General features: G+C 46.1%; 1 protein-coding gene across 3 annotated transcripts in view; it reads left to right on the top strand.

The window, feature by feature from the left end:
* Positions 1-24,677, top strand: part of Extl3 (exostosin like glycosyltransferase 3) — a 92,468-nt gene that overhangs the window by 35,076 nt on the left and 32,715 nt on the right. The window contains exon 2 of one of the 3 annotated variants that reach the window (XM_026783217.1): positions 13,534-13,730. The exons of 1 other annotated variant lie outside the window; for it this stretch is intronic. The gene's annotated coding sequence lies outside the window, so the exon portion shown is untranslated. Of the gene's footprint in view, positions 1-13,533; positions 13,731-13,998; positions 14,071-24,677 lie in introns of those variants that run through there. One more of the 3 variants, XM_026783218.1, reaches the window with a different exon arrangement.

The following is a 24,677-nucleotide window of genomic DNA, read 5'->3' on the forward strand; positions in this document are numbered from 1 at the left end:
TTTTTTTTTTTGGTTTTTCGAGACAGGGTTTCTCTGTAGCTTTGGAGCCTGTCCTGGAACTCCCTTTGTAGACCAGGCTGGTCTCGAACTCACAGAGATCCTCCTGCCTCTGCCTCCCGAGTGCTGGGATTAAAGGCGTGCGCCACCACCGCCCGGCCATTTGTTACTTTTTTAAGTCTGAAGTTACTCTTAACCAGATTCACTAGTTTTTGTCACTTTGCCTATATTCACAATTCATTTTCATTCATACTACTTCTTTCTCCTCTGATTCTCTCCCCTCCCCTTTCTCTCTTTCTCTTCCCCTCTCCTCCACTCTCTCTCTTCCATCATCCCCCTCTCTCCCCTTCCCTCTGAACTCCCCTCCCCCAGTAGAATTTGAGCTTCTATGTTTTGAACAATTGAGAAAATGTGTGTCTCCCTTAAATAACAACTTTGGAGACGAGGGTATGGGCCAGGAGCTGACCACCAGAGGGTCAGCATGTGCAGACAGGAAGCCAATGTGGACAGGAAGTGGCCTGTGGGGAGTTCATGGTTTAGACTAAACTAGACTCAGGAAGACAGAAGGACAGTTAGAGCTTGCCACTTATCATGCTTAAGAATTAGGACTTAGTTCCATGGGCAAAAAAATCCAGTCAGGTGTGGTACATGCCTGTGACCCCAGCACTTGGGGTGGAGGCAGGAGGATCAGGCTTTGAAGGACATCCTCTGCTGAAGAGTTGAGTCTGAGGCCAGCCTGGACTATGTCAGACCTGGGGGAAGGGAGAAATGAAAGCAAAACAAAACCAAAGGCCAAGAAATCAAAACAAAGGAGGAGACAAAATGTGGGAAGGTTTTGTGCAAGGGAATGTCAGTACTGCTTGTTTTCAGAAAAATTAGGGCATTCAGAAGAGGAAGGGCAAGATGAGCCACGTGGGTAGACAGACATCTTGACTTACCAGCTGGTAAAGACTGGGAAAAGTGAGATCCAGGGGGATTTTTTTTTTAATTTCCTACTGTGTTTGACTATTTTGCATATTTGTTTAATTATCACAGCCTTGTCTCTCAAGCAGTAGAGGTGAGTTACTTGGCCAAGAACAGACATAGTAATTTTCTGACATCATTAAAATGCACACCCTCTCTGAAGTCCAATGGGGTGAAGAAGCAGTAGGATTTGTTTCTAGAAGCATCCTTATCAGACTCTGATGGCCAGTTGGACATGGTGGATGAAGGCCACAGGAAAGGAACAGCCCATGTTTCCACCTTGGGCTACTAGCCGGGTTGTGACCATGTTAACTGGGGTTGTGGTACCTAGAGAAGAGAAAGACCTGGGCAGGTAGACAGAAGGAGGATTTTGTTCATGATCTCGACAAAATTGATTTGAACAACTGGATTGGTGGACAAGGTAGGGTAGAATGAGGGGATAGCTCAGTGGAAACAGGAGAGTAGGCATGGTGACACACAGCTGTCGTTCCAGCATGTGGGAGTGGAGGCAGGAGGAATGACCCCAGGACACCCTTGGCACAGTAGAGTGAGCTTGATCTTACAATGGGATTTGCCATGTAGCACAGGCTGGCCTCAAACTCAGAGATCCTTCAGCCTCTGCCTTCCAAGTGCCAGGATTATATCATGTGCCACCAGATCCAGCACTTGGATGCTTTTATTCCTTGGCTCCACAATGACCCAATTGTCAACTTAGTTCCCATGCCCTTTCTCTTACATTTTAAAGGCGATACTGATGTTTTGTGTGGGGGTGTTCGGCTTGCATGCATATCTGCATACCACACATGTGCCTGGTGCTCACAGAGGCCCGAAAAGGGCACTAGATCCCCTGGAACTGGAGTTACAGATGGTTGCGTGTCAGCACGTGGGTGCCGGGGAATCGAACCTGGGTCTTCTGCAAGAATAGTTGGTGCTCTCAACTACTGAGCCATCTATCTAGCCTCCCATCCCCTTTTCTCTTGATTTTCTCCCAAGTTTCTCACACACAGCATTGGTACTTGTGACAGATGTTAATGAAGGCTCGAGCAATTTTATACCCTTAGCAACATAAATAACTTGAAGTCCCAAAATAGATGTTGCTATCTTAAGCGGTTGTCTCTGGGACTCTTTGTCCAAGCTGTCACCTCTCACCGCCGTTCTATGAGGCCTGTCTCCCTTTACCTTGAGAATCCATATTCCTGGACCTGTTCGAGTGAAATCTTTTTAGCCATCGCTGTTTCACAGTTTGATCTAAGCCTTGGTCTCTCCGTCCAGACTGAGTGCCATGCTAAGGTTGTTCTCTAAATAGACATCTTTGCGCCCCTCAGAGGAACCCTGGCACTGGCTATATATAATACCACTAATTTTTTTCTAGTACTTATACATAGTTGTAAAAGTAGAAGGGAAGGTATTTAAAAGAGATCAGTCACGTCTGCTGCCTTCAATTTCCTGGTGAAACATGAGGTTTGTTCCTTTGTAGAGCTAGTCTTGGATCTTGTGTTGATGTCACAGCTGGGGCCAGAGAGTCAGTCAACAGAAATATACCAGATTTCCAAGACTTCACAAAATGCATATGTACCCGGATTGATTTCCTCTCACAAAGTCTACAGACCTGTGGAATTGGTTTGCTGCTGGAGACGGCGGATTTCATTTACTGAGTGCAATGGTCAACATGAGAAATTGAAGAAGCAACGGAGGACAAAGGAGCTGAATTAGGCAAACCGAAGCCCGGGAAATGGAAATGATCCCCTGTGGGTTCCCCCTTTTCCTCCAGCACCGGCACAGAATATGCCGGGAGCTTCTGATGATGACGCTGGGGATAAAGGAGTTATATTAATTACCCATTGCTCCTTAGCAAATTATCCCTAAGGTGGTGGTTTAAAATGCCCATGTTTATTATCTTACAGTTTCAGAAGGTTCGGGACTCAGAAATGGCTAAGTCTTGGGTCTCTGGTGGGGCTATCGCAGCTATGGAGGCTGGACTTGGGCTGAGCGGTCAGCTCTGGTTGCCAGCAGACTTAGTTCCTCTCCATAAGGGTCTCTCCATGGCTTGCTTTTGACCTCATGGTGTAAGGTCTTTTTTTTGTTTGTTTTTAAAAACATTTTAGATATTATATTTGTATTGTGTGTGTGTGTGTGTGTGTGTGTAGATCAGAAGGCACCTTGTGGGAGTTGGCTATCTCCTTCGCTGTGTGGGCCCTGGAAACTGAACTCAGGCCATCAGGCTTGGGAACTATGCCTTTACCTGCTGAGCTATCATGCCAGCCCTGATGGTGAGTTTTTATGAAACTGGGTGGTACAGTGTCATAAGAGAAAGAACAGTCAGGTGGAAACCTGCAAGACCTCACACCATGTTTTGGGGATGGCTACCATCATGTTTCCATTAGTCACACCGAGAACCCTTGGTTACTGTAGAGGGGACTGTACTAGGGTGCAAATGGCAGCGTGTAGTGGCCCCTGGAGGCTATAAGAAGTCTGCCCGGACAGTGGTGGTGCATAACTTTAATCCCAGCACTCTAGGGGGGTAGAGGGAGGTGGATCTCTGAGTTTAAGGCCAGCCTGGGCCAGGACTGTTACACAGAGAAACCCTGTCTCTAGAAAAAAATATCTGAGGCTAGGGAGATGGCTCAGGGATTAAAAGCACTGGCTGCTCTTCCAGAGGTCTGTGGTTTAATTCCCAACACCGACATGGCAGCTCACAACTGTCTGTAACTCCAGTTCTAGGAGATCTGACACCTTCACACCAATTCATATAAAGTTAATTTTTTTTTTAAAAGGAAGAAGTTACCGAGGAGTTTTTTCAGTAATGTGTGCCATGGTGCACATGCATGCATGCATGCATGTATGTGGGAATGCTTGTGTGCACATGTATGCACGTGTATGTGTGCGCTGCATACCTTAACATTCCAAGAATATGTTACAAATTAAATGCTGTAGTATTTTGTCAAGTGAGGAAGGTACAGTTGCCATCCGCCAGCAATGTCACTTCATAAAAGCTCATTTTGACATTAAAATCGAAAGGACATGATCTTAGAAGGAAAGACATCCTCTTCATCAGATAGGCTTCACTTCATTTAAAACATACTAATAAAGGGGCTAGAGCGATGCCCTAGTGGTCAAGAGCACTTGCTGCTCTTACAGAGGACCCAGATTCAGTTCCCAGAACCCACATGGCAGCTCACAGCCATCTGTAACTTCAGTTCCAAGGGATCTGATGTTCTCTTCTGGTCTCCTCGGGCACTGCACACATGTGGCACAATACATACATACATGCATACAAATGATCATACATATAAAATAAAAACTTGTTAAATCAAACAAAAACAAAAATAATAATAATAAAAAACCCTTCATTCTATCTTGGTCTACAAACTGTCACTGGGAACTACTTAGTAGCTTTCGAGATGACTGAGAGTCGTGTAATAAAAGTGAAACAAGCAAATAAAACGTCCAGGTGATTGGTCCATAGAGACAACAGTAAACATACGTCCCTAGCCTGGAAGCACGAATTAAACACGAAACACACATGTTGTGTCACTGGTTCAGTGGATTTACTTGTAGTCTTACATTTCTTAGCTTTTCTGTTACTGTGGGAAAATACTGGTAAAAGCAAGTTAATGGTGAAAGGACTTATTTCGGCTCTCACTTCAAGGCTCAGTCCATCACGGCAGAGAAGGCGGCAGGAGTGTGAAGTGGCTTGTCATGTTATAGCCACAGTCAGGAAACTGGAGCAGTGAACACTTGCACGCTTCTGCTCAGCCCTCTCTCTCCACTCAGTCGCCTGCTTGGGGAATTGACCTGCTCACATTAAGATGGGTCTTTCCACAGTAATAAGCCAATCAAGATAACCCTTACAGGCATGTATGTCCAGGAGCCCATTTTCCAGGCGATTCTAGATTCTGTCAATTTGACAACATGCATCATTATCATACATATATATATATATATAACAATACACAGGCATAATGGCTTTTAACAGAATTTCCATATGTACTTTATGTATCACTTGAAGCTGATGTATTTCTGCCTTTTTTGTGTCATTTCTGTCAAGTGTTCTGTTTCTGAGTGGTCACTGCCTCTCCTTAGGGATAAGCGTCTCTTAATATGATGTAATCATGCAGGTCTGTAACATGAGGTGATCATGCATGTCTATAACATGATATGATTATACACATCTATAATATATATTTATGCACGTCTGTGAACATTCTCCATAAGAGATGAACTTTGGATGATTATATTTTTGTCCCTCAAACTGGTGAATTTGTAGAAAAATTGTCACATATGGTTCAGATGTAGCCATGAAAATGTGACCATATTTCTGGCTGCTGGTTTGGGTTGGGGGAGGGATGGGGATTATTTTGTTCTGAGAGTTACTTGGCTCCTACATAGTCATGTTCACATCACTGAGACTGAGAATTAATGCTAGTGATATTAATGAAAATAGAACTTTTCTCCAACAAAATATTGCTGTGAGCCTTTTGAACTAGCTTAAAGCCTACTTTTTTTTCCTTTTCAAAATTCTGGTTCGTAGAAACGATTGGTTTTGCACCCTATATAGAAGCTTTAGATGTTCACAAGCAGTGTGTCTTTTGATAGTGTGCAGTGTGCTTTTTTTTTTTTTTTCGAGGCAGGGTTTCTCTGTAGCTTTTTTTTTTTCTCTTTTTGAGGTTCTGGGGATGAAACTCAGGATCTTGCCCATGTTAGGCAAGCTCTTTACCGTTGCACTACATGTTCAGTGCCAGTATTATGACTGTTATTTGTCCAATTCAGGTTAACTCTCTCAATGCAGATGACAGGATTGAACTAGACTAAGATTCCTGGAAAGAAGCTAGAACAAAATTTATCTTTTCATAGCCACAAGGCAATACTATGACATGGTGTTAATGACTTAACAAAATAGTACTCTGTGTGTGTGTGTGTGTGTGTGTGTGTGTTGTAGTGCTGAGGACCAAACCCAGGCCCTCCTTACTTCCCTTGGCAAAGTGTTTTACTAGCCTTGCCCCACCCCATCTACAAATGGGTTTGTTTTTTTCTTTAGACAATAAAATGCGCTTTGGCTTGAAGCTGATGTTAACTTGGTGTTCTTGCCATAAATCATCCGCTCACCACCCCAAATGCTCTGCCAGTTTGGGCAGACAAAAGCCAGCCACTTTTAAGAGGTAACATCAAAGCTGAAGCTCTGAGAGTGAGCCATTTAGCTGTGCACTGAGTGCTGCCTGGAGAGCCTGGGGACTGACCTTTCTCTCTTTGGCACTGACTGTTGGGGAAGAGAAGAGTGACCTTGAGCCCTAATCTAGAAATCATCATGCATCGTTCTAATTATAAAGCCACACAATTGCTCAGTCACTTGTGCATAGAAAAGATCTTCAGCTGTGGTTTTCAGCTCCTTTTACAGATAGAACCAGTGCTTATCTGACTTAAACTCACTCACAGCGTCTGAATCTTTTTGAAGGTTGGTGGGGTCACCAATGGCGTCATGGCTGAGTGGCTTGTGGGTCTGGCAGCTGTCCTTGTAGGAAGTGACTATGGGTACCTCCTTCCCTAGAACTTGAGACCTTCTGACATTGGTTTCTCATCCATAGGACTGACATCCAGGATTCTCTTGGATAGTCAACATTTGGGGAAGAATAAGTCAGCGACAGGGACTCCCTACCTAAACGAACATTTTTGATAAACTCTGGAAATACTTTTCCTGGTGAAAGAACACAGTGGTTTGTTTTGTTTTGTTTTGTTTTTATGTGTATGGCCTCAAAATATTTTTTTAGTTTTTTTTTTTTATGTGTATGAGTGTTTTTTTTTTCCTGCATGTATGTCCACGCAGCATGTGCGCTGCCCAGGGAGGTCAGAAGAAGACATCGGGATCTCCTGTAACTGGAATTATGGATGGCTGTGAGCTGTCATGTGGGTGCTGGGGAATGAACCTAGGTCCTTTGCAAGAGGCATCCCCCTGGCATCTAGTTTTCATTTCATATAGCTGTGCCCTATCTTGAGCCTCTCTCGGTTCTCTAACCCTGTCAATCCTTGTGTAGGAAACGATGCTTACTGACTTCAGCCAGCCAGCTAGTCTTCCGAATTTCTGCACTTGAACTCACTTAACAAACCAGACACCTTTGTCCGATGCGCAAATGCAGTGCACAGTTCGTCTTGCGTTTGTTAGCATTCTTCATGCTAAGATGTCAGGCCTTGGACCCAGGCTGCCTGAGTCTAGCACCTGGCGCTGTCACTTAGCAGGTTCTGAGACTTGAACAAGTAAGTTAGCCCCTCTGGGCTTCCGTTTTCTCATCTGGGAGGTAGGAATAATCACGATGCCGCCTGTGTTGTATTGTTCAAGTATTAAATAAGATGATTCAAGACAAGCGCTCATGTCAGCGGGTGACTACCACTCGGTTATTTTCAGGAAAGAACATTAATGACGTCAGTCAAGGTGTGCTTGGTTGCCAGGAACGGGAAGGCTCTTCGTGTTAATGCAAATGATGTGACGGTTTTCTTGGCAATAACTCGAGTGATTGCCTGCAGCCCCCATGAGAGCTGGGATAGGTGGGAAACCCCAGAACGAAATGTTGACAGCCGCATAGGCTGCTTCTTCCATCCCCCACAGTGTTTTCACTTCCCTCTCTGCATTGGCTCGTTTGTTTTCTGTAGACCAGCTTTCTCGGTGAACCACTGTCTGTACACGTGTCTAGAAAGATGCCCAAGTCTACGAAAGATATTTGTTGAGCAGTCCCTTGTCATGTGACTGCTTCCCAGCATGCTGCGGCCATCACCTTTCCAGGCCAGATGGGAGGAGACTGTGCAGTATGTCAGCCTTTTGTCAGGACTGCTGAAACAAGCTGAAAGCAGTTTACAGCTTTGGGGTAACCACATGACAGTATCCAATTATGTATTAAAAAAAATCCTTTCATTCAAGGGTGATATGTTAATAAAAGGGCGTTTGGATGGCTTTTGACAAACTGAACATACCTAATGCTCAGAGGGCAACCTAACAGCCTGAACCTGCAGCTGCATGCCTGCTCCTTTCAGCACCTTGAACAGTCAGATTAGCATTTGCATGCTCTTATACTCCAAATTAGAGACTATATCCTTGTGTCTCGATCCTTTTTCTTCTTTTAAAAGTAGATTTTTCTTGTCTGTGTATGAATGTTTTACCTGCATACATGTCTGTGCACTGTGTGCATGCCTAGTACCTGTGGAGGTCAGAAGACTATGTGGGATTCCTTTGGTACCCATGGGGGTACCAGGAGCTGAACCAAGGTCATAGCTCTTGTAGACCAGGCTGGCCTTGAACTCACAGAGATCCATTTGCCTCTTCCTCCTGAGTGCTAGGATTAAAGGCATGTGTCACCACCGCCCAGCTTGCCGAGCCATCTCTCCAGCCCCAATTCCTTCTCCTTAGCATCATGTGAAGAACAGAATTCACATCCGTATCTGATGCAGGTTGGTGGAGGAGCACTCACTCATAGTCTGTGTGACTACGCCATGTTTAATCTGGTCTGTTGCTGCTGTCTATTTGGGCAGTTTTGTTATAGCTGAGGAAGCCCTTTACGTTTAGATCCTCCTGCCTCCACTTCTCCATTGTGAGATTATAGGCCTGCACCACCATGCACAATCAGTGTGTGCTAGGCAGGCACTCTACCATCTGAGATACAAGCAGTGTACCAATCGATTGAGCTACTTCCCCAGCCCTGCAAGCCCCTTTTTGTTGTTGCTGTTGTTGTATTTGAAACAGTTTCTCTGTGTAACTCTGGTGGTCCTGGAACTTGCTCTGCAGACCATTCTGGCCTTGAATTCAGAGGTCTGCCTGCCCCCATCTCCCGAGTTCTGGAATTAAAGGTAAACACCATTCTTTATAGTGATAATTGTGAGCTTCTGTTGAACTTGTTGATGCTGACTTTTCCCACCAGAAGCTTACGGAATATGTGTTGAATTATCTCCATCCTGTGTAGTTGAACTCTCCTGTGAGACTCCTGTTTGACTGTATCTGGATGCCTCTTCTCTTCTTCAGGTGACTGTCATGGGGTGAGGGCACCGCCATGTTGTCCACACTGTGTAACTTTGGTTAGGTGCTCACCTATTCAATTTGCCTCTGTCCTTTGGACATAAGCTCTATTTATAGGCAGACTTAGGCTAAGTTGAGTTGATCTAGGGGTAGACATGTGATCCAAATTGAAGCAATCAATCATTTGTCTTCTGGGAATTTTCAATTTGGAACTATTCGAGGCAGAATGCTGCTGGGAGACCCTGGGTCACTGTTGGGGACCAGAGGCATAATGGATCGATCCTCTTTTCCCCAATTCCTAATCTCCTACCCTAATTTTTAGGGCAAATAGGGATCTCCTTATGTGGCTGCTAAATCACAGGTTCACCTGCTAAAACAGGTAAAAAACCTGTTTGTGATTAAATTCCAAACTGTACAATAGGGACAAGTGTTGTAAAGTCCCATCTACGGTGAGGCCAGTGAAGGCTAGCTTTGTTGTGTGTATCGTGACTTCAGCTCCTTTCCAGAAGAAAAACAACACTGCGATTATGATAAAGATTTTTGAGCCAGGAATTTTGGTAACGAGACATTAAGTTCATGAGAGGAGTAAAGGGAACTTGATCCAGGGGCGGTATGAAAATTCTAAAAGGTGGGTGGTGGAGACCCTGGGTTACAGTGTCCTAGTCAGGTTTCTATTGCTGTGAAGAGACACCATGGCCAAGGCAACTTTTAGAAGGAAAACATTTAACTGGGCTGGTTTGTTTACAGTTTCAGAGGGTCAGGCCATTATCATCATGGTGGGGAGTGTGGTAGCATGCAGGCAGACATGGTGCTGGAGAAGTAGCTGAGAGTCCTACATCTTGCAGGCAACAGGAAGTCAACTGAGACACTGGGTGGTATCCTGAGCGTAGGAAACCCCACAGTGACACACTTCCTCCAACAAGGCCACACCCTCTCCAACAAAGCCACACCCCTACTCCCTAAGAAATTATGGGAGCCAGTTACATTCAAACTACCACACAAGGCTTTAGGTCTTGTGACATTGAAGATTATGCTTCTTCAATTTGGGGTTTCTGTTTTAGAAAAGATAGAAGTAAAAACATTATAAATTAGGATATTCTGGGAGAGCAAGGAGGAAGGGATAGAGATGAATTCACTGTGGGAAATAATAAATTTAATATCCCGGTGAAATAACTAGATTGTTCTGGTCAGGAATATGGGGTTCAGAGTTTGGACAACTTGGAGTCCTGGGCTCTGCCCTGCACCCTGTGACCCTAGGCACCTGCTTCCTGGAACTTTCTGAAGTTTTACTTCCCCTGCCACAGGGTGGTATCTCCTAGCCAGACTTTTAAAAAAGAGAGAGGAGAAACAGCAGGCACAGAAAGGGTGTAACCTACTGCCTGGCAATTAAGTATTCATAAAATATGCATTCACGGGATGTTGCGGCTGTGAAGGAATCTAGGGCGCCACTGCAAAACAAGGAGGGAGTCCTGCAGCGAGGGAACTCTTGCCCGGTGGAACTGCTTCTCCAGCAACTGCTCAAAGTGGCCAAAAAGGAGGTGTTAGGAAAAGCCAACGTCACAGAGCTGGTTTGGCACACTTTTTAGAAGGAGCAGGACCCAGGGCAGGAGATGGACTAGTTGTGGGTGAGGGGAGAGGAGGATGAGCAAGCAAGGGCAGGTCGACTGGCTCCTGAGGATGAGGGTGCTGGGTGACAGCCAGAGAGCCGCAGCCAAGCCTAAAGTCCAATAAGTTTCAGATGGATCTTTTTTCTCCCTAACGCTTAGGGTCCAGTTACAGCCAAGTACATTAGAGTTAGAAACAGCCATGTGTTACGTATTCAAATCCGCAGGATGACTGACTCCCCCAGGCAGCTGTTATCTGCAAGTCAGGTCTTGCCAATATGGAGATGAAGCAACCTCTGGAAACTCTTACCTTGTCTCCTATCCTGCCCCTTTGCATACCGGGCTCTTGCTGCCTGCTGCTGCTATGTATCTCTCTGGAAGACAGCCAAGTAGACAACTGTAAAATGAACACTCAAGCTAAGTGGACCAAGCTTTCCCCATTTTCAGTTCTTCAGCTTATAGAGTTTGCTCCTGCTTCCCTGACTTTCCTCAACAAATGGGAAGAAGTTATATTTTGGTACGTCAACTGTGGTAGTAAGGCTTTGGGATGTGTATATTCATTTCTTAGGGAAAGGGACAGGAAGAGGGCTAGGGTTCTGGAAACAAAATGGCCATCAAAGTCACCTGCAAGCCAGAGGCATTTGAATTCTTGTCTCTCAGATTCAAAGAATGAAATTCATGGAGCACAGAGGGTTAGTTCTTTTTTTTTTGGAGGGGGGGATGTGAGGTAGGGGGCGTATTCTAGGGGACTGAAGGGAGGGAAAGAAGGCTGAGCTCCTGGGCAGTAGGAAAGGTCCCAGGGTACCAGGGACAGGTGGGATCCCATTGAGCTTCACTGCTTGGGAGTTAATGGTGCTTTAGTGGATGAGGAAGGGAGGGAGTGGGCTGGTCAGTCCAGTTTTTATTCCAGGTTTTAATGTCCTTGAAGTCTGGGTCACAGCCTCAATATGGTTTCCAGGAAAGGGGTACTCTTTTGGTGGAGAAAGAAACAGAGATCCCCCCCACACACACTTCCTGGCATCTTCAGCCTCAGGCCATGCATGGTAAAACCAGAGACACTAGATTAGACCCTTGTGGCCTCTTTGGCCTCTGCACGGACAAAGTTACGGGCATTTGCAAGGGCCTTTAGTCAAGAAAGGTGCTAGTCACTCCCCTCCACCCAATGGCCTAGTCAATTTCTACCTCCTGGTCTCAATTGTAGGAGAGAGGAGAGTAAGTGTCCCTTAGCAGGGAAAGGAAAAAGGATGGTGTGTTGGTTAATGTTTTTTTTTTTTTTAATTATTTTTATTTATTTATTTTGCCGGCTTGACACAAGCTAGAGCCCTCTGAGAACCTCAGGTGTGGATGTGGTGGTTCACACCTTTAATCCCAGCAGAAGGAGGCAGATCTCTGAGTTTCAGGTCAGCCTGGTCTACATAGTGAGTTCCAGAACATAGCTAGGGCTATGTAGAGAGAGATCCTTTCTCAAAATGTCCTTCCCCAAGTAGAGAGAGAGGGGAAAGGAGGAGAGAGGGAAAATGGGGGAGGTGGGAAAGGAAGAAAGGAGGAAGAAACTCCTCCATCAGACTGGCCTGTGGGCAAGGGGGACATTTTCTGGATTAATGATTGATGTGAGAGGACCCAGCCCATTGTGGGCAGTGCCACCCTTGAGTGGTTGATCTCTAGTTGCATAAAAAGAAAACTGAGCCCGCCATGGGGGACAAGCCAGTAAGCAGCATTCCTCCGTGACCTCTGTTTGTTTCCTCTTCGCAGGGTCCAGCCCTGCTTTTACTTTTCTACTTTGGCTCCTCTCAGTGATAGATGATGATTGGGATGTGTAAAGCTAATAAACCCTCTCCTCCCCAAGTTGCTTTGGTCATGGTGTTTTATTAGTGACAGAAAGTAAAATAGAACAGATGGGAAAGAGCTGACCCCGACTTTGGAGACACATGGAGAGGTCAGGAGGATGAGGAAAGTTCTCCAGAAAATGGGTTGCTTTGCAAAGGGAAGAGTGAGCTCACACTGTCCACTGTGGGAGTGGAATCCTGCCTTCCCAGCCTCCCTGTTCTGAGCAGTGGGCGTGGGCTCTCCCAAGAAGGGCAGGTGGAAGGGTCAACAGCTGTGACAGCATCTCTGAAGTGCAGTTCTCCTTAAAGGAACAGACCACCCAAGCACAGGGACGGATTTGAGCCAACCTCTCTGGGTGTGTCTGGGTTCTGCTGAGGAAGGCCTGGTGTAATAATAGCTTTGTTCCAGGGGATTAAAATAAATATGTTGAAGCAATCTGGTTTTAGGTTATGCTGCAATTGTGAATTTTCAAAAATGATTTTAAGCTGGGCAGTAGTGCATGCCTTTATCCCAGCATTTGGGAGGCAGAGGCAGGCGGGTCTACAGAGTGAGTTGCAGGGCAGCCAAGGCTACAGAGAATCCCTGTCTCGAAAACAAAAACAAAACAAAACAACAACAACAAAGAGTCAAAACTATTTTCTAAATTAGCTCTGTTGACCCATGTCACTTTTAGGATTGGTCCTACCTCCATCCTCCATCTTTTTCTTTTAGGTATTTGAGGGAGTCTTGCCAATCCCAAAATTACTGGGGCTGGCTTTAAAGAATTTAAAAGACATTCTTTTTAGTCCTCATTTCTCAAGAGATTAACCTGTTGTTTTTGCAAAGCCCAGGGTTTTTTGTTTATTTTTGTTTTGTTTTCCCTAAGTATCCGCCCTGCTCTTTATTTGCAGCTAAGTATTTAAAAGTGTTTCAGAACTGTGGGTCATTGCTAGCGCGGGCACTTCAACTGAACATAGGTTTATTTTTAGGCTGAGGAGTTACCCAAATTAGTGGGCTCCTCCTCAACCCCGTAAGCGGGCCCTACTAACAATCACCCGCAACCAGCCTACGCCTAGGACCCTGGAGGGCAGAGCCCACCACCTCCTCTGCCCCCACCTCCGGGCGCATCCGGAAAGTCACGAACACCTCTGCATTCTTTTTTTCTAGGCAAACGCAGGTTCGGCTATTTCCGTCCCTGGTCTTCGGCAAGTTCCGCCCTTGCCGGTCGGAAATGGCCGCCGGCCGGCAGGGGGAGCGGAGGATTCGGCGCGGCCTGGGAGGCGCGCAGCCGGCAGCCAGAGCGGCTTGTGGGAAGCGGAGTTTTGGGCAGGAGACGGCGATGGCTCGTCTCTGACTGGAAGCTGGTAAGGGTCCGGGTGGCGTGGGAGCCCGATGACCCGGGCAGGGCAGGAGGGCTGGCGGGAAGGACCCGGCAGCTTCGAGCGCGCGGCCGTGGCGGGCGGGAGCGACAGTGGCTGTGCCCGGATCTGTTGTGGCGGCGCAGCCGAGTAGGCCTGCCCCGTGCCGGGGGGCCTCGCTCCGTTGGGGCCGGGCACTAGCGGCCCGCAGAACCGTCTCCGGTGGAAGCGCAGCCCCCACCTCCCAGTGCTCAGTTCCACATCTGGCTGGTTCTCCCTGCACAGCTGCGTGCTGCTGCCCGCCCGGCTTTTCTCTCCAGGTGGCCACTTCCTGCCAGGGGTCCAGGTGCTGCTGTGTTCTGTCTGTCTGGGGCCTGGGTGTGCCGCAGCAGAGGACGAGGGATGCAGGTCCATGCGCCCCAAATGGGGGGTGACCTCTCTGTAGGCGACAACCCCAGATCAGAACCTAGGGGATGAGCGAGGCAGCACCAGGTGCTTTCTCTGGCTCCACAGCGAGCCAGCTGCTTAGCCCCTGTTGATATACCTATGGCCCCCAGTCCATTGAAATTCGGTGGGTGCCAGCTCCTCCCAGCTTGGATTGTTGCTCTTTAAATTCAAAAAGCTTTTATCAGGTCCTCTTCTTTTGGGGAGGAGGAAACACAGTATGTGATTTAAGAGATGGCTTTAGCTTTGCTTCTCTTCACTTTGTCTTGTTCTTTCGGTTTGGAGAGTTTGGCATTTCAACGCTGGTCTCCTTGATCCCCGTTATATCCCTGTCTGTTCGTCCGTCCGTCCGTCCATCCATCCATTTATCCATCTATCCAATGTTCCAACCACGAGTTTCCTGTCTATTGCTCAACAGTTAGTTTTCCCCTCTGGCCCAATGACTTTAATTCTGTAGAGTCTGGGATGGTGGTTCCTCCTTGGGAATTGGTAACCTTGAGTGAAACTTGCTTTTCTCAACAACTTTTTCCAGCGGAGGACTTTTAAATCATTTGTGATGAAAGAAATGCCACTTTGTTAAACTCTTACTTGGTGACTTTCCTGTGAGAATTCCCCACTCCTTGCCTGTGGGGAGCCTGAGGGTTGAAGTTAGTCGAATTGCTTTCTGGTGGAGACCTAGAATTGTGGATCTTCAGAATTGTGTTGAGTTTTTGTTTTGTTTAGTCGTTTGAGACCGGGTGACACTGTAGTCCAAGCTGGCTCGGAGTTCTCAGTGAGCCTGTTGCTTCTACATCTGTAGTGTTGGGATTGCAGGCTGGGGCCATGGCACCCAGACTTGCGTCTTCAGAATTCTTGAGACATGGGTTTGGTCACCAGAGGTGAGGAGTAGAAGTAACAAAAAGTTTGTGGTGTGTGTGTCTTCATTCTCTCACCCCTCATTTTTCTATAAGAAAAACCATTATTAAATGTGTGTGTGTGTGTTGGAATCCCTTAGTGACTAGGTCTGAGAGCGCTTTTGTCTGTGAGTGAAAAGACTCAGTGATCAGGTAGGAGACAAAAACAGGTTCTAGGTGAGGGGGAGGTCCAGAATATACTAGAAACTTTGGGAAGACAGTGTGCTGGCTGGAAAGGCTGTGCCGCGTAAAAGCGCAAGAGCAGGGTGTGATAGTTTTCACCTCTAATCCCAACACTAGGGAGGCTGAGGCAGGAGGCTTTGCCACGAGTTCCAGACCAACCTGGTATACATGGTGAGCTCTAGCCTAGCGGTCAAGGGAAAGTCAGTAAAAGGTGGTACAGGAGTTAGGAGCGAAGCGGTTGCTGTCCACCTGAGAAGTAACTAAGTTTGTTTGCTTTTTACCTTTAGAACCCAGGGCTTCCCACATGCAATAGTGGCCAGGACACCATCCAGCTACATCCCTGGCTCTGGTGGTGACTCTGGAGTGGGGTTAATGGGATTGTTGGAAGTAGAGTCAGGTATCAGACAGAAGAGCATCTCACCAGATGTAGCCCTGGGTAGGCAGAAACTGTCTTTGTATATGGTTTAGGATGAAACAAGGACTAGGAACCAAGGTCCTTTAATTAAAATGTCTAAAGTGACCTGCTAGTCTTTGCTGGAGAGCTAAGTTTAATTGAGAAAGTTTTGGGTGAGCTGTTTCTTTCCAGGCAAGCTGTGGCAACACACACCTGAAACAACATTTGCTAGGTGGTCAGGAGCATCAGGAGCCTGAGGTCATCCTTAGCTGTGTAAGGGGGTTTGGGGCCAACCTGGACTACATGAGACCTATGTCAAAAACCAAACCAAAACAAAAAAGCCAATAAGCAAACCATCAAATATTTTATTTATTTTTGTTTACTGTTGGTATCTGTTTTCTTTAAAAATCTGTAAGAACAAGGTAGCTGGTATGTTATAGGTTCTGGAAGTAGCAAATTGTGGGCAGAAGAAACTGAGAACTTAGGACAGAGGTCTTGTCATCTGTAGCATGGCCCTCTCCTGCCTGAACCAGTCACCTGCTCCTTGCATGTTTGCAGTCTTTCAGGGGTCTATAAATAGGTGTAAGAGAAGCAGGATCTAGAAAACAAACAAACCCAATAACCTTGAAGTACAGACGGACAGAGAGACTCATTTAGGATCATGGCTCCTCTACATAGGCCATAATACGCGGTATAGAGTATTGCTGAGAGGCATCCAGATGACCCCTTAAAGTCCCAAGGATGGAGCCTTAGAAAGATGGACGGTAGAGTCTATTGAAGAGTGAGAGCAGCACCTTCATAATATAGAGCAGAATCCAGTGCACCCAGTGATTAAAACCTGCCTGTATCCATTGGCCAGTGAGCAAAGCTGTGCTCGCAGTATAGCGTGGAAGAGCAGGTGGGCTAGCTCCGGTGCCTGCCCTAAGTATCGCCTCTCATTAGCTCACTATTACTTTTGTATATTCTTCCGTTTGGCTGGGCCCAGTACCTTTGAGATTGGTCACGATGTTAATGATTAACATCCAGACGGTCGCTTTGTGTGGACACTTTACCCTGTTATCCCGTCCTCTCCCATGGCATCATCAGAAGTGCTTCCAACTCCTTTTAAATATTTTCTTTTTCAGTGAAAATATTTCATTTCCCAAGGGAGGAATACAGAACAGAAATAGGTTGGGACTATGCCCTCAGCATATGTAACAAGACAGTTAAAATCTGTAAACCCATGGGGCTGGAGAAATGGCCTGTGTTTAAGAGTGCGTACTGTTCTTGTAGAAGACCTGAAGTTTGATTTCAGCGCCTGCATCAGGCAGCTCACAACTGCCTGGATCCCCAGGTACAGGGAACCAACACCTTCTGACCTCCTTGGGCACATACACAAGCACACATATACATACAAACGGATAATACATGTCTAAAAATAAATCTAAAATATAAACACAATGTAATGATGGATTATAATAGTGTTTTTTTAACTTTATAAGTTCTTTGCCATCTTTGTGTTTTTGGTTTTTTTTTTTTTTCCTCCTTCTTCCATAGAATTTATTCTTTAGGGGATGGAGAAGATGGCTCAGCTGTTAAGAGCCCTGGCTGCTCTTCCAAAGGACCCGGATTCAGTTTACGTCACCCTCATGGCACCGTCTGTAACTCCAGCTCCAGAGCATCCAAGACTGTCACACAGATACACATGTAGGCAGAACACCAATGCACATAAAATAGAAATAAGTGAAAATCATAAAAAATAAGAATTTATTCTTAGCTCTGGCTGTTCTGGAACTCACTCTGTAAACCAGGCTGGCCCTGAACTGAGTGATCCACCTGAAAGGCGTGTGTGTGCGCGCTGCTGTTGCTGCTGCTGCTGCCGCCACCGCCACCGCCGCTACCATCCCCACCATTCCCACCCCCACCTCTACCACCACCATCAGCTTAAGAATTTATTTTTTAAAGTCACTGAGAGGCTGGAGAAAATGGCTCAGATAGGCGTGTATGTATTGCCTTTGCAGCAGACCTGGGTTTGGATCTCAGCACCGACGTGCTGACTTCCAACCATCTGTAACTCCAGTTTCAGGGGATCTGATGCCCCCTTCTGACCTCCGTAAGCACCGGGCATGTATGTGGTACACCTCCATACTTTCAGGCCAAACACTCATACACATAAAAAAATGAGATAAATCTAAAGACCAAGTCGCTGATAGATAAGAGGCTGTTACCAGATTGCTGTGTGGGGGCCGGGGGAGAGGGGAGTGTAGGGAAAAGACCTGAATGAATCTGGACCCAGCAAGTGGTCAGGTTCTTAAACTGGTCCGCAGTATTTACTGACCTGTCCCCTTCTGAAACCTTACTGTGAAGTCACCGTCCCAGCTCGGAGACTTGATCCAGAAGGCATTTCCTTAGATCCAGCTGTGGCTTTTGTTTCTTAGCATCACCATTATGGACTATGGAGAAGAATTCTGTATGTGGGGAGACAGTCACCATGTTTCCTTCTTAGCTTTTTTTTTTTTTATATATTTATTTATTATGTATACAATATTCTGTCTGCATGTATGCCTGCAGGCCAGAAGAGGGCATCAGATCTCATTACAGATGGTTGTGGGCCACCATGTGGTTGCTGGGAATTTGAACTCGAGACCTTTGGAAGAGCAGGCAATGCTCTTAACCACTGAGCCATCTCTCCAGCCCCTCCTTCTTAGCTTTGACACAGGTTGCACACTGGTGTTTGTTCTAGTCAAATAAGGCCTTCCCAACTTACACAGAAACGTTTAGAAGTAGGGAGATTTCATGTTGGAAACCTCTCCTTTTGTCTTCTCTGGAGGAAACTGTTGTAGGATTTGTGCTGCATAGGCTGACAGTGGATCGCACAGGTGTTGGCGGACTGCATTTTGCCATCTTTACTGGCCAACCAAGCTTGTCTGTCTCTTTTAAAAAAATTTTTTTTTCTTTTTATATACATTGGTGTTTGAAGGAATTGGATCCACTGGAACTTGAGTTACAGACAGTTGTGAGCTGCCAGTGCTCTTAGCCGCTGGGCCATCTCTCTGGCCATCTCTCTGGCCATCTCTCTCTCCATCTTGCCAGTCCGTTTGACTCTTAAGGCCTCTGCTGCCCTCAAAGTATTTCCATTTCCACCAGCTGTTTCTCGTTTGACGGTTTTCAATCCCTTTGCCAGCCTCTGAGTCCTCTGGCCTCCATTTACTGTGTTAATGGCCTTTTTCAAGTGTGGCGCTCGGCACAGATGGCAGAGTTCTGCACATGCTGCGGAGGACACAGCCACCTTTGCTTTTCAGTCTCCACTTTGTGTGTGGGGGGAGGGGGCAGACGGGGCGGGGAAAGCAAGACCAAATTCAAGCTGATGGGCTTCTCCTAAATAGTTGATTTCCTTGTTTTACTGATTGCGGTAGCTCTGTCAGTGAGCAGGCCATGCTCAGTTAAATGCAGTCTTCCCTGTGCAGTTTGAGATCAAAGTGCTCGCTTTGTCTTTATCTCTATTGGATTTCCTCTGCAGAAATCCAGCTGATAGCTTTTGTATCTTGGGTTTTCTCCAGTTTTGACTGACTCCTCCCATTGTGACTTCCTTTATGTCTTAGCTGTAAAACACCAAGAGCACTGTGGCTTTGAATGAAGAAAACAGTTGATAAGGGCCCCAAACTTGTGATTAATGAACTCTATGGAGAACGGAGGTGGGGTCAGGGAGGGATGCTTAAAGGAACATGCCATGCACAGGGGGTGAGGACCCTCCCTGACTTGATTTGACACAGTGCGTTCGTCCTTCCAATAAAAAGCCTGTGAGCATCTGGGCATTTTCTGGGCAAGGTACTTGTAAGTCAGTGGAGTCCTAGAGTCCTGAGGATCTTTGAGGCCAATTGCTCTAGTCTTTTCTCTTTAGGAGTTAAAAAGGGACTAAGTGGTGGCTCCTGAGTGGTGCCAGAATCATCAGGAGTTCGAGGCTTGCCTGGGTTACATAGACTCTACCTCAAAAAAAACAACAACAAAAAAAAAAAACAAAAAAAACCCCAAAAAAACCCAACCAACAAACAAAAAAACCCAAAGTGCCAAGGGCGTATGAGTTAGGAAGAAGGAGGCTTTGTAAAAAGGATTGGTGAGTCAGAAAGATGGCAGTGATAACGCAGGGTAGAACTCTGTTCCCAATAGTCACAAGCTGGGTTACAACTGCTTTCGCTTCAGCTCTGCATCTCATTGGGAGAGAGGTCCAGGCTACTAATGCTACCGACTCTACAGGCCACAGAACAAAGGAAAAGTCCTGTATCCCTGAGAAATGGAAGCCTGAGAAAGACCAGCTCAGTCTCTGTCACGCCACAGCTTGACTGTTCCAGAAAAATTCACTAGCACATGTGCCTGAAGACCTTATTAAACTGCTCTTTGTAAGTCTGGCTCTTCTGGAACTCATGTAAACTAGGCTGGCCTCAAACTGCACAGAGCTTTGCCTGCCTCTGCTCCTTGAGTGCTGGGATATTAGAGAGAGAGAAAAAGAATAGGAAGAATGAAAAGATCCTGTATAACTTTGTAAAATAAAAGAGCCACAGGTGGTGTTTTGCTTCTGTGTGTTTTCTAATCAGATACATGGTTTCGAATATTATTTACCACTAATATATCATTGTAACATGTTTCCATCTTATTGAAAATTATTTAAAAGTTTGCAGCCTGATGTCCATATAAGAAACATATTTTACGCTTAGCCATTCTTAACTTCTTGGATGTTTTGTTGTATATATTGTAGAAAGAATGCTGAGGCGTTTACATCTTATGTGTAGGTCTTTAGCACATAGAATATATGCCTAGAAAATGAAATTGCTAAGTCAAAGATAGGAAAAGCTAAGACTTAGATCATAAATGACCTGTTTGCACAGCATGAAGTATACTGTACCTGCTGCCTGCATAGCGTAGCGTGTACAGACCTTGCCACCTGTCCTTAATGTTTTAGTATCCTTAATGTCTTACTATAGACATTCTTTTTTTTTTAAAGATTTGTTTATTATGTATACAACATTCTGCCTCCATGTATGCCCACATGCCAGAAGAGGGCACCAGATCTCATTACAGATGGTTGTCAGCCACCATGTGGTTGCTGGGAATTGAACTCAGGACCTCTGGAAGAACAGCCTGAGGCATCTCTCCAGCCCCTAGTATAGACATTCTTGCAGGCCATTTTCTTCCTGTTCTTGATTCTGGCTTTCTGGAAGTGGAGCTAAGGGTCAGGACAGCCTCCATTTGCCAAACTGTATTTCAGGAAGGTGTGTGACCCTGGATTCTGGTAAGTAGCAGAGGGCAAACCGTTCTTTGCTGACCCATTGGTGGAAAGCATCACTGTACTTGTTAGAAATGTGTTTCTCTGCCCGGGAGGCACACTTTTAAACAAGCTTATTTGACTCCCCTTTAGCCCTTCCTTTTAGTAACTTCTCTTCTTTATCTTTTGGCCACCGTTAATGTTTCTGCCCTTTAAACTTTGGTCAGGTAGCAAATCAGCCTTTTGATCGACACAGACAGACAGACAGACACACCCCTTTGATTTGTAGGTAATTTTGTTGAACTGCTGTGTCTGGGCTGTTGTGTGTTTAGGTTCGTAGGAAAGTTACCATGTTTAACTTGAACTGAAGTGACTGGCATGCTTTCCTTTTCTGATTATGCTTCACATGTGACAATTTTTACTTCATCTGGAAGTTTTTATTCTGGTTTGTCATAGAAATTCTCCCCCCATAGGTAATTATCACATTATTTACTGAACTCTCCAGCATGTACTTAAAAAAGCAGCAAAATATTTTCCTCTTTCCACCTTCTCTTCTTTCCTCATTTGTTAAGTAGCTCAGCCTGGCCTCAAGCTCACCGTCCTTCTGCTCAGTGTCCTGAGTGCTGGGATTACAGGAGTGCACATGCCCAGTTTATCCTTTTCTTTTAATTACAAAACCAGTACACACCTATTGAGTAAAAGGAATGGAGGCCCTAGCGTTTCTTGTCAGTAAACAGATAGTAGATGAGTGAGAAGCTGTGCACAGGCTGCTAGGCCGCACAGACCTGGGCTTGTGTCTGCCTCCTCAGCTTGTTGGCTGTATGCCTCCACCATTCACCGCTTCTTTGTCTGGAAGCAGAAATAACACTGCTCCCCCCTCACCCCCATGGCTTCTGAAGTGATCAGGAGTGTGAATTGAATTGTTTGAAGTACACTGTCCCCCACCCCCACCCCCACCCCCCAGTGGCTTCTGAAGTGATCAGGAGTGTGAATTGTGTTGTTTGGAGTACACTGTCCTCCCCCCCCCCCAGTGGCTTCTGAAATGATAAGGAGTGTGAATTGAGTTGTTTGGAGGACTCTGTGCCTGGCACAAGGAACTGCCCCTGGATGTGGTGCTGCCGCTGGCTTTCTGCTTTAATCTAGGTGCAGTGCTGTTTCTCTTCCTCACTTGGCTTTAATTATATAATCATTCCCATGCCATTGGCCTTTAAAACAAGTCAGGTCTTTTGGCAGTAGCGATAATCACGATGTGTGGAGAACCAACCCATGCTTGGGTTCTGATAGAATTCTGCCACTTAATGAGGCAATTTTAGCTGAACTGGGAAAAAGAAAATAGTACTATAAACATGGATGGGTAGGTAGGTTTTGGGTGTACAGACTAAGACACACTTGGTAGATCATTTTCTCTTTTAGTAAAAAAACACTTTAAATACGAAGGAAGTGTTGGCTTTAATCATTGTTTATGGTTATAGTGTAGTACAGCCAGGGAGAATGTAGAAGTCCTGTGTGTGTGCATATGGGACATGGACATACCCTTAGATGAATGTGAATATAAGTGCTACCATTCGTACCATAGTGGACAATGGGCTTTGGTTTTGTCGTGTGCAGTGCAGTGACATCCACCTGTAAGGTTGATGGAAGATCAGGGCGATGTATTGAGGAATGGAATAGACTTAACCTGGCACATAGTGAGCATTCAATAAATGTTGGCTCACAATTTAATTGAGAGCCATGTTAAGCATGGGGGAGGACGACAAGAGGTGATGTGGGAGAGGGCAACCGGAAGGAGGAGGTAGCAGAGGAGATGAGGTGATGGGGGGGGTGACAGAAGGGAGGAGGTGGTGGCCGAGGGAAGGAGAGGTGGGAAGAGGGAGTTGACCAAGGAAGAAGCAGGAGGTGTTTAGGGGGATAGGGATAGGTGACAGAAGAGGAGGTGATGATGGGGGAGGAGGGAGGTGACAGAGGGGAGGAGGAGGTGACTGGGAAAGAGGAGGTGATGGGGAGGTGACAGAGGGGAGAACAAGGTGCTAGAGGAAGGAGGTGATGGGGAGAAAGAGGTAGGGGAGTGACAGAGGGGAGGAGGTGACAGAGGGGAGGAGGCTTTAAATTTCAAAATTGTCTGGGGATGAAAATGCCAGCTGAGAGTTTGAGTAGAATCTTAGTAGTAGCCGCCATCTCTCTGAGAGGGATTTAAAAACTAGAGAAAAAGAATTGTTTCTCCGGTTCGAGTCCCAGGTAAGTGAGTCTGTACTGTGTGTGAATGTGTCTGTCTGTCTCTGTGCTTGTGCTGTACTGTGCTGTGCTGTGCTGTGCTGTGCTGTGCTGTCTGAGTGCTCTGTGTGCGAGTGACGTGTGCCTGCATAATTAATCGGGGAAAAAAAAGAGAATTGTTTCTCTAAGGAGTTTTTAATCTGGTTGAAGAAGAATCAGTTGAAATGGTGAAACTAGGTTTTGAACCATATGATACTAAATTGAGTTCAGTGAGATTTTAGGGAGTTGTCAGAACCTTGTATTTTGAAAAACTTTATGGAAGCTATTAAGACTTAAAGTGGGCACAAAGGATAGTGGCTATAAGGCTTGGGTTGGTGGCCAAAGGAGTATAGTCTACTGGGGACTTTGGGAGTCCCCAAGGGAACCCTGCACGGCAGGGAACAGAGAGACTAGGCAGAACACCATGCCTGGGCAGAGCACCATGCGTGGCCCTGGCTGTGATCCACCTGGTGACAAGCAGTGTCCGACTGGGCACACTGGACTGTTGGCATGTGGACAGAGCAGTGTGGCTGCAGAGAGCTCTGGTAAACAGACCAGGATCGAAACTACAGGCGGTCTCCCATGAGAAGATACTTGGTTCCCTACATTGTCTGTTTAAGAAAACCTTCAGTTGCATTCCTAACTGCAGCAACAGACTCTGGAGTCTCAGGGACTTGTATATGGAGTCTGTCTTCCTTATATCTGCTTGGTGTGGCGCTCTTTCTCTCTCTCATTTTTTCGAAATTGGGTTTCTCTATGTAACAGCCTTAGCTGTCCTGCAACGAGCTCTGTACACCAGGCTGGCTTCGAACTCACAGAAATCCGCCTGTTTCTGCCTCTCAAGTGCTGGGATTAAAGACGTGTGCCCCGTTACTTGGCTGATATGGCTCTCTTTAGTGGGATAGTGTTTTCCTATCGTTTTCTGGTAGGAGAGAGAGAATTCTCATCTGCTCTTAACTACCAGTAAGTAAAAAGGACAGATTGCTCTGGGTCACTTTCCTGGACCTGGCCTTCTGGCTTTGCCCAGGCAATAGAGTGGAGAAGTGGTGAGCAAAGAGATAACTGAGTTCTGCCCACCTCTCTGTCACGTGGTTCTTAGTGAACCCCGTAAATGGCAGCTTTGATTCTGTTCCTTGGAGAATGTATTATCCTCTTCCTAGCGAACAGTGATTTACAAAATGGCAAGCCATTCTTACTACAATCCAGCAATTTCATGTGGAAAAACACTGTGGCTCTCTGCAGAAATACCCAGGGAGGCCTTGATCATAATGGGAACGAGAAGCACCTGTCTAACAAAAGGGGCTTACCTAGTACACCCCCTTTCTGTATGGGTGGGATTCAACTACCAGTGCCTTCATGGTAGGATGTCTCATGGTAGGAGAGCAGAGGGGGTTTGTTTTCATTTTTAAAACTCTTGCTGACCTTAAACTGGCTGTGTAGCTAAGGGTGACCTTAAACTCTTTTAAAATCGTGTGCGTATGTGTGCGTCTATGCGTGCCTATGAATGCCGTGCCCTCGGAATGCAAGAGGAGGACACTGGAGCCCCTGGA

Source organism: Microtus ochrogaster, chromosome 17 (genome assembly GCF_000317375.1).
Source record: "Microtus ochrogaster isolate Prairie Vole_2 chromosome 17, MicOch1.0, whole genome shotgun sequence".
In the NCBI taxonomy this organism is placed as follows: Eukaryota; Metazoa; Chordata; class Mammalia; order Rodentia; family Cricetidae; genus Microtus; species Microtus ochrogaster.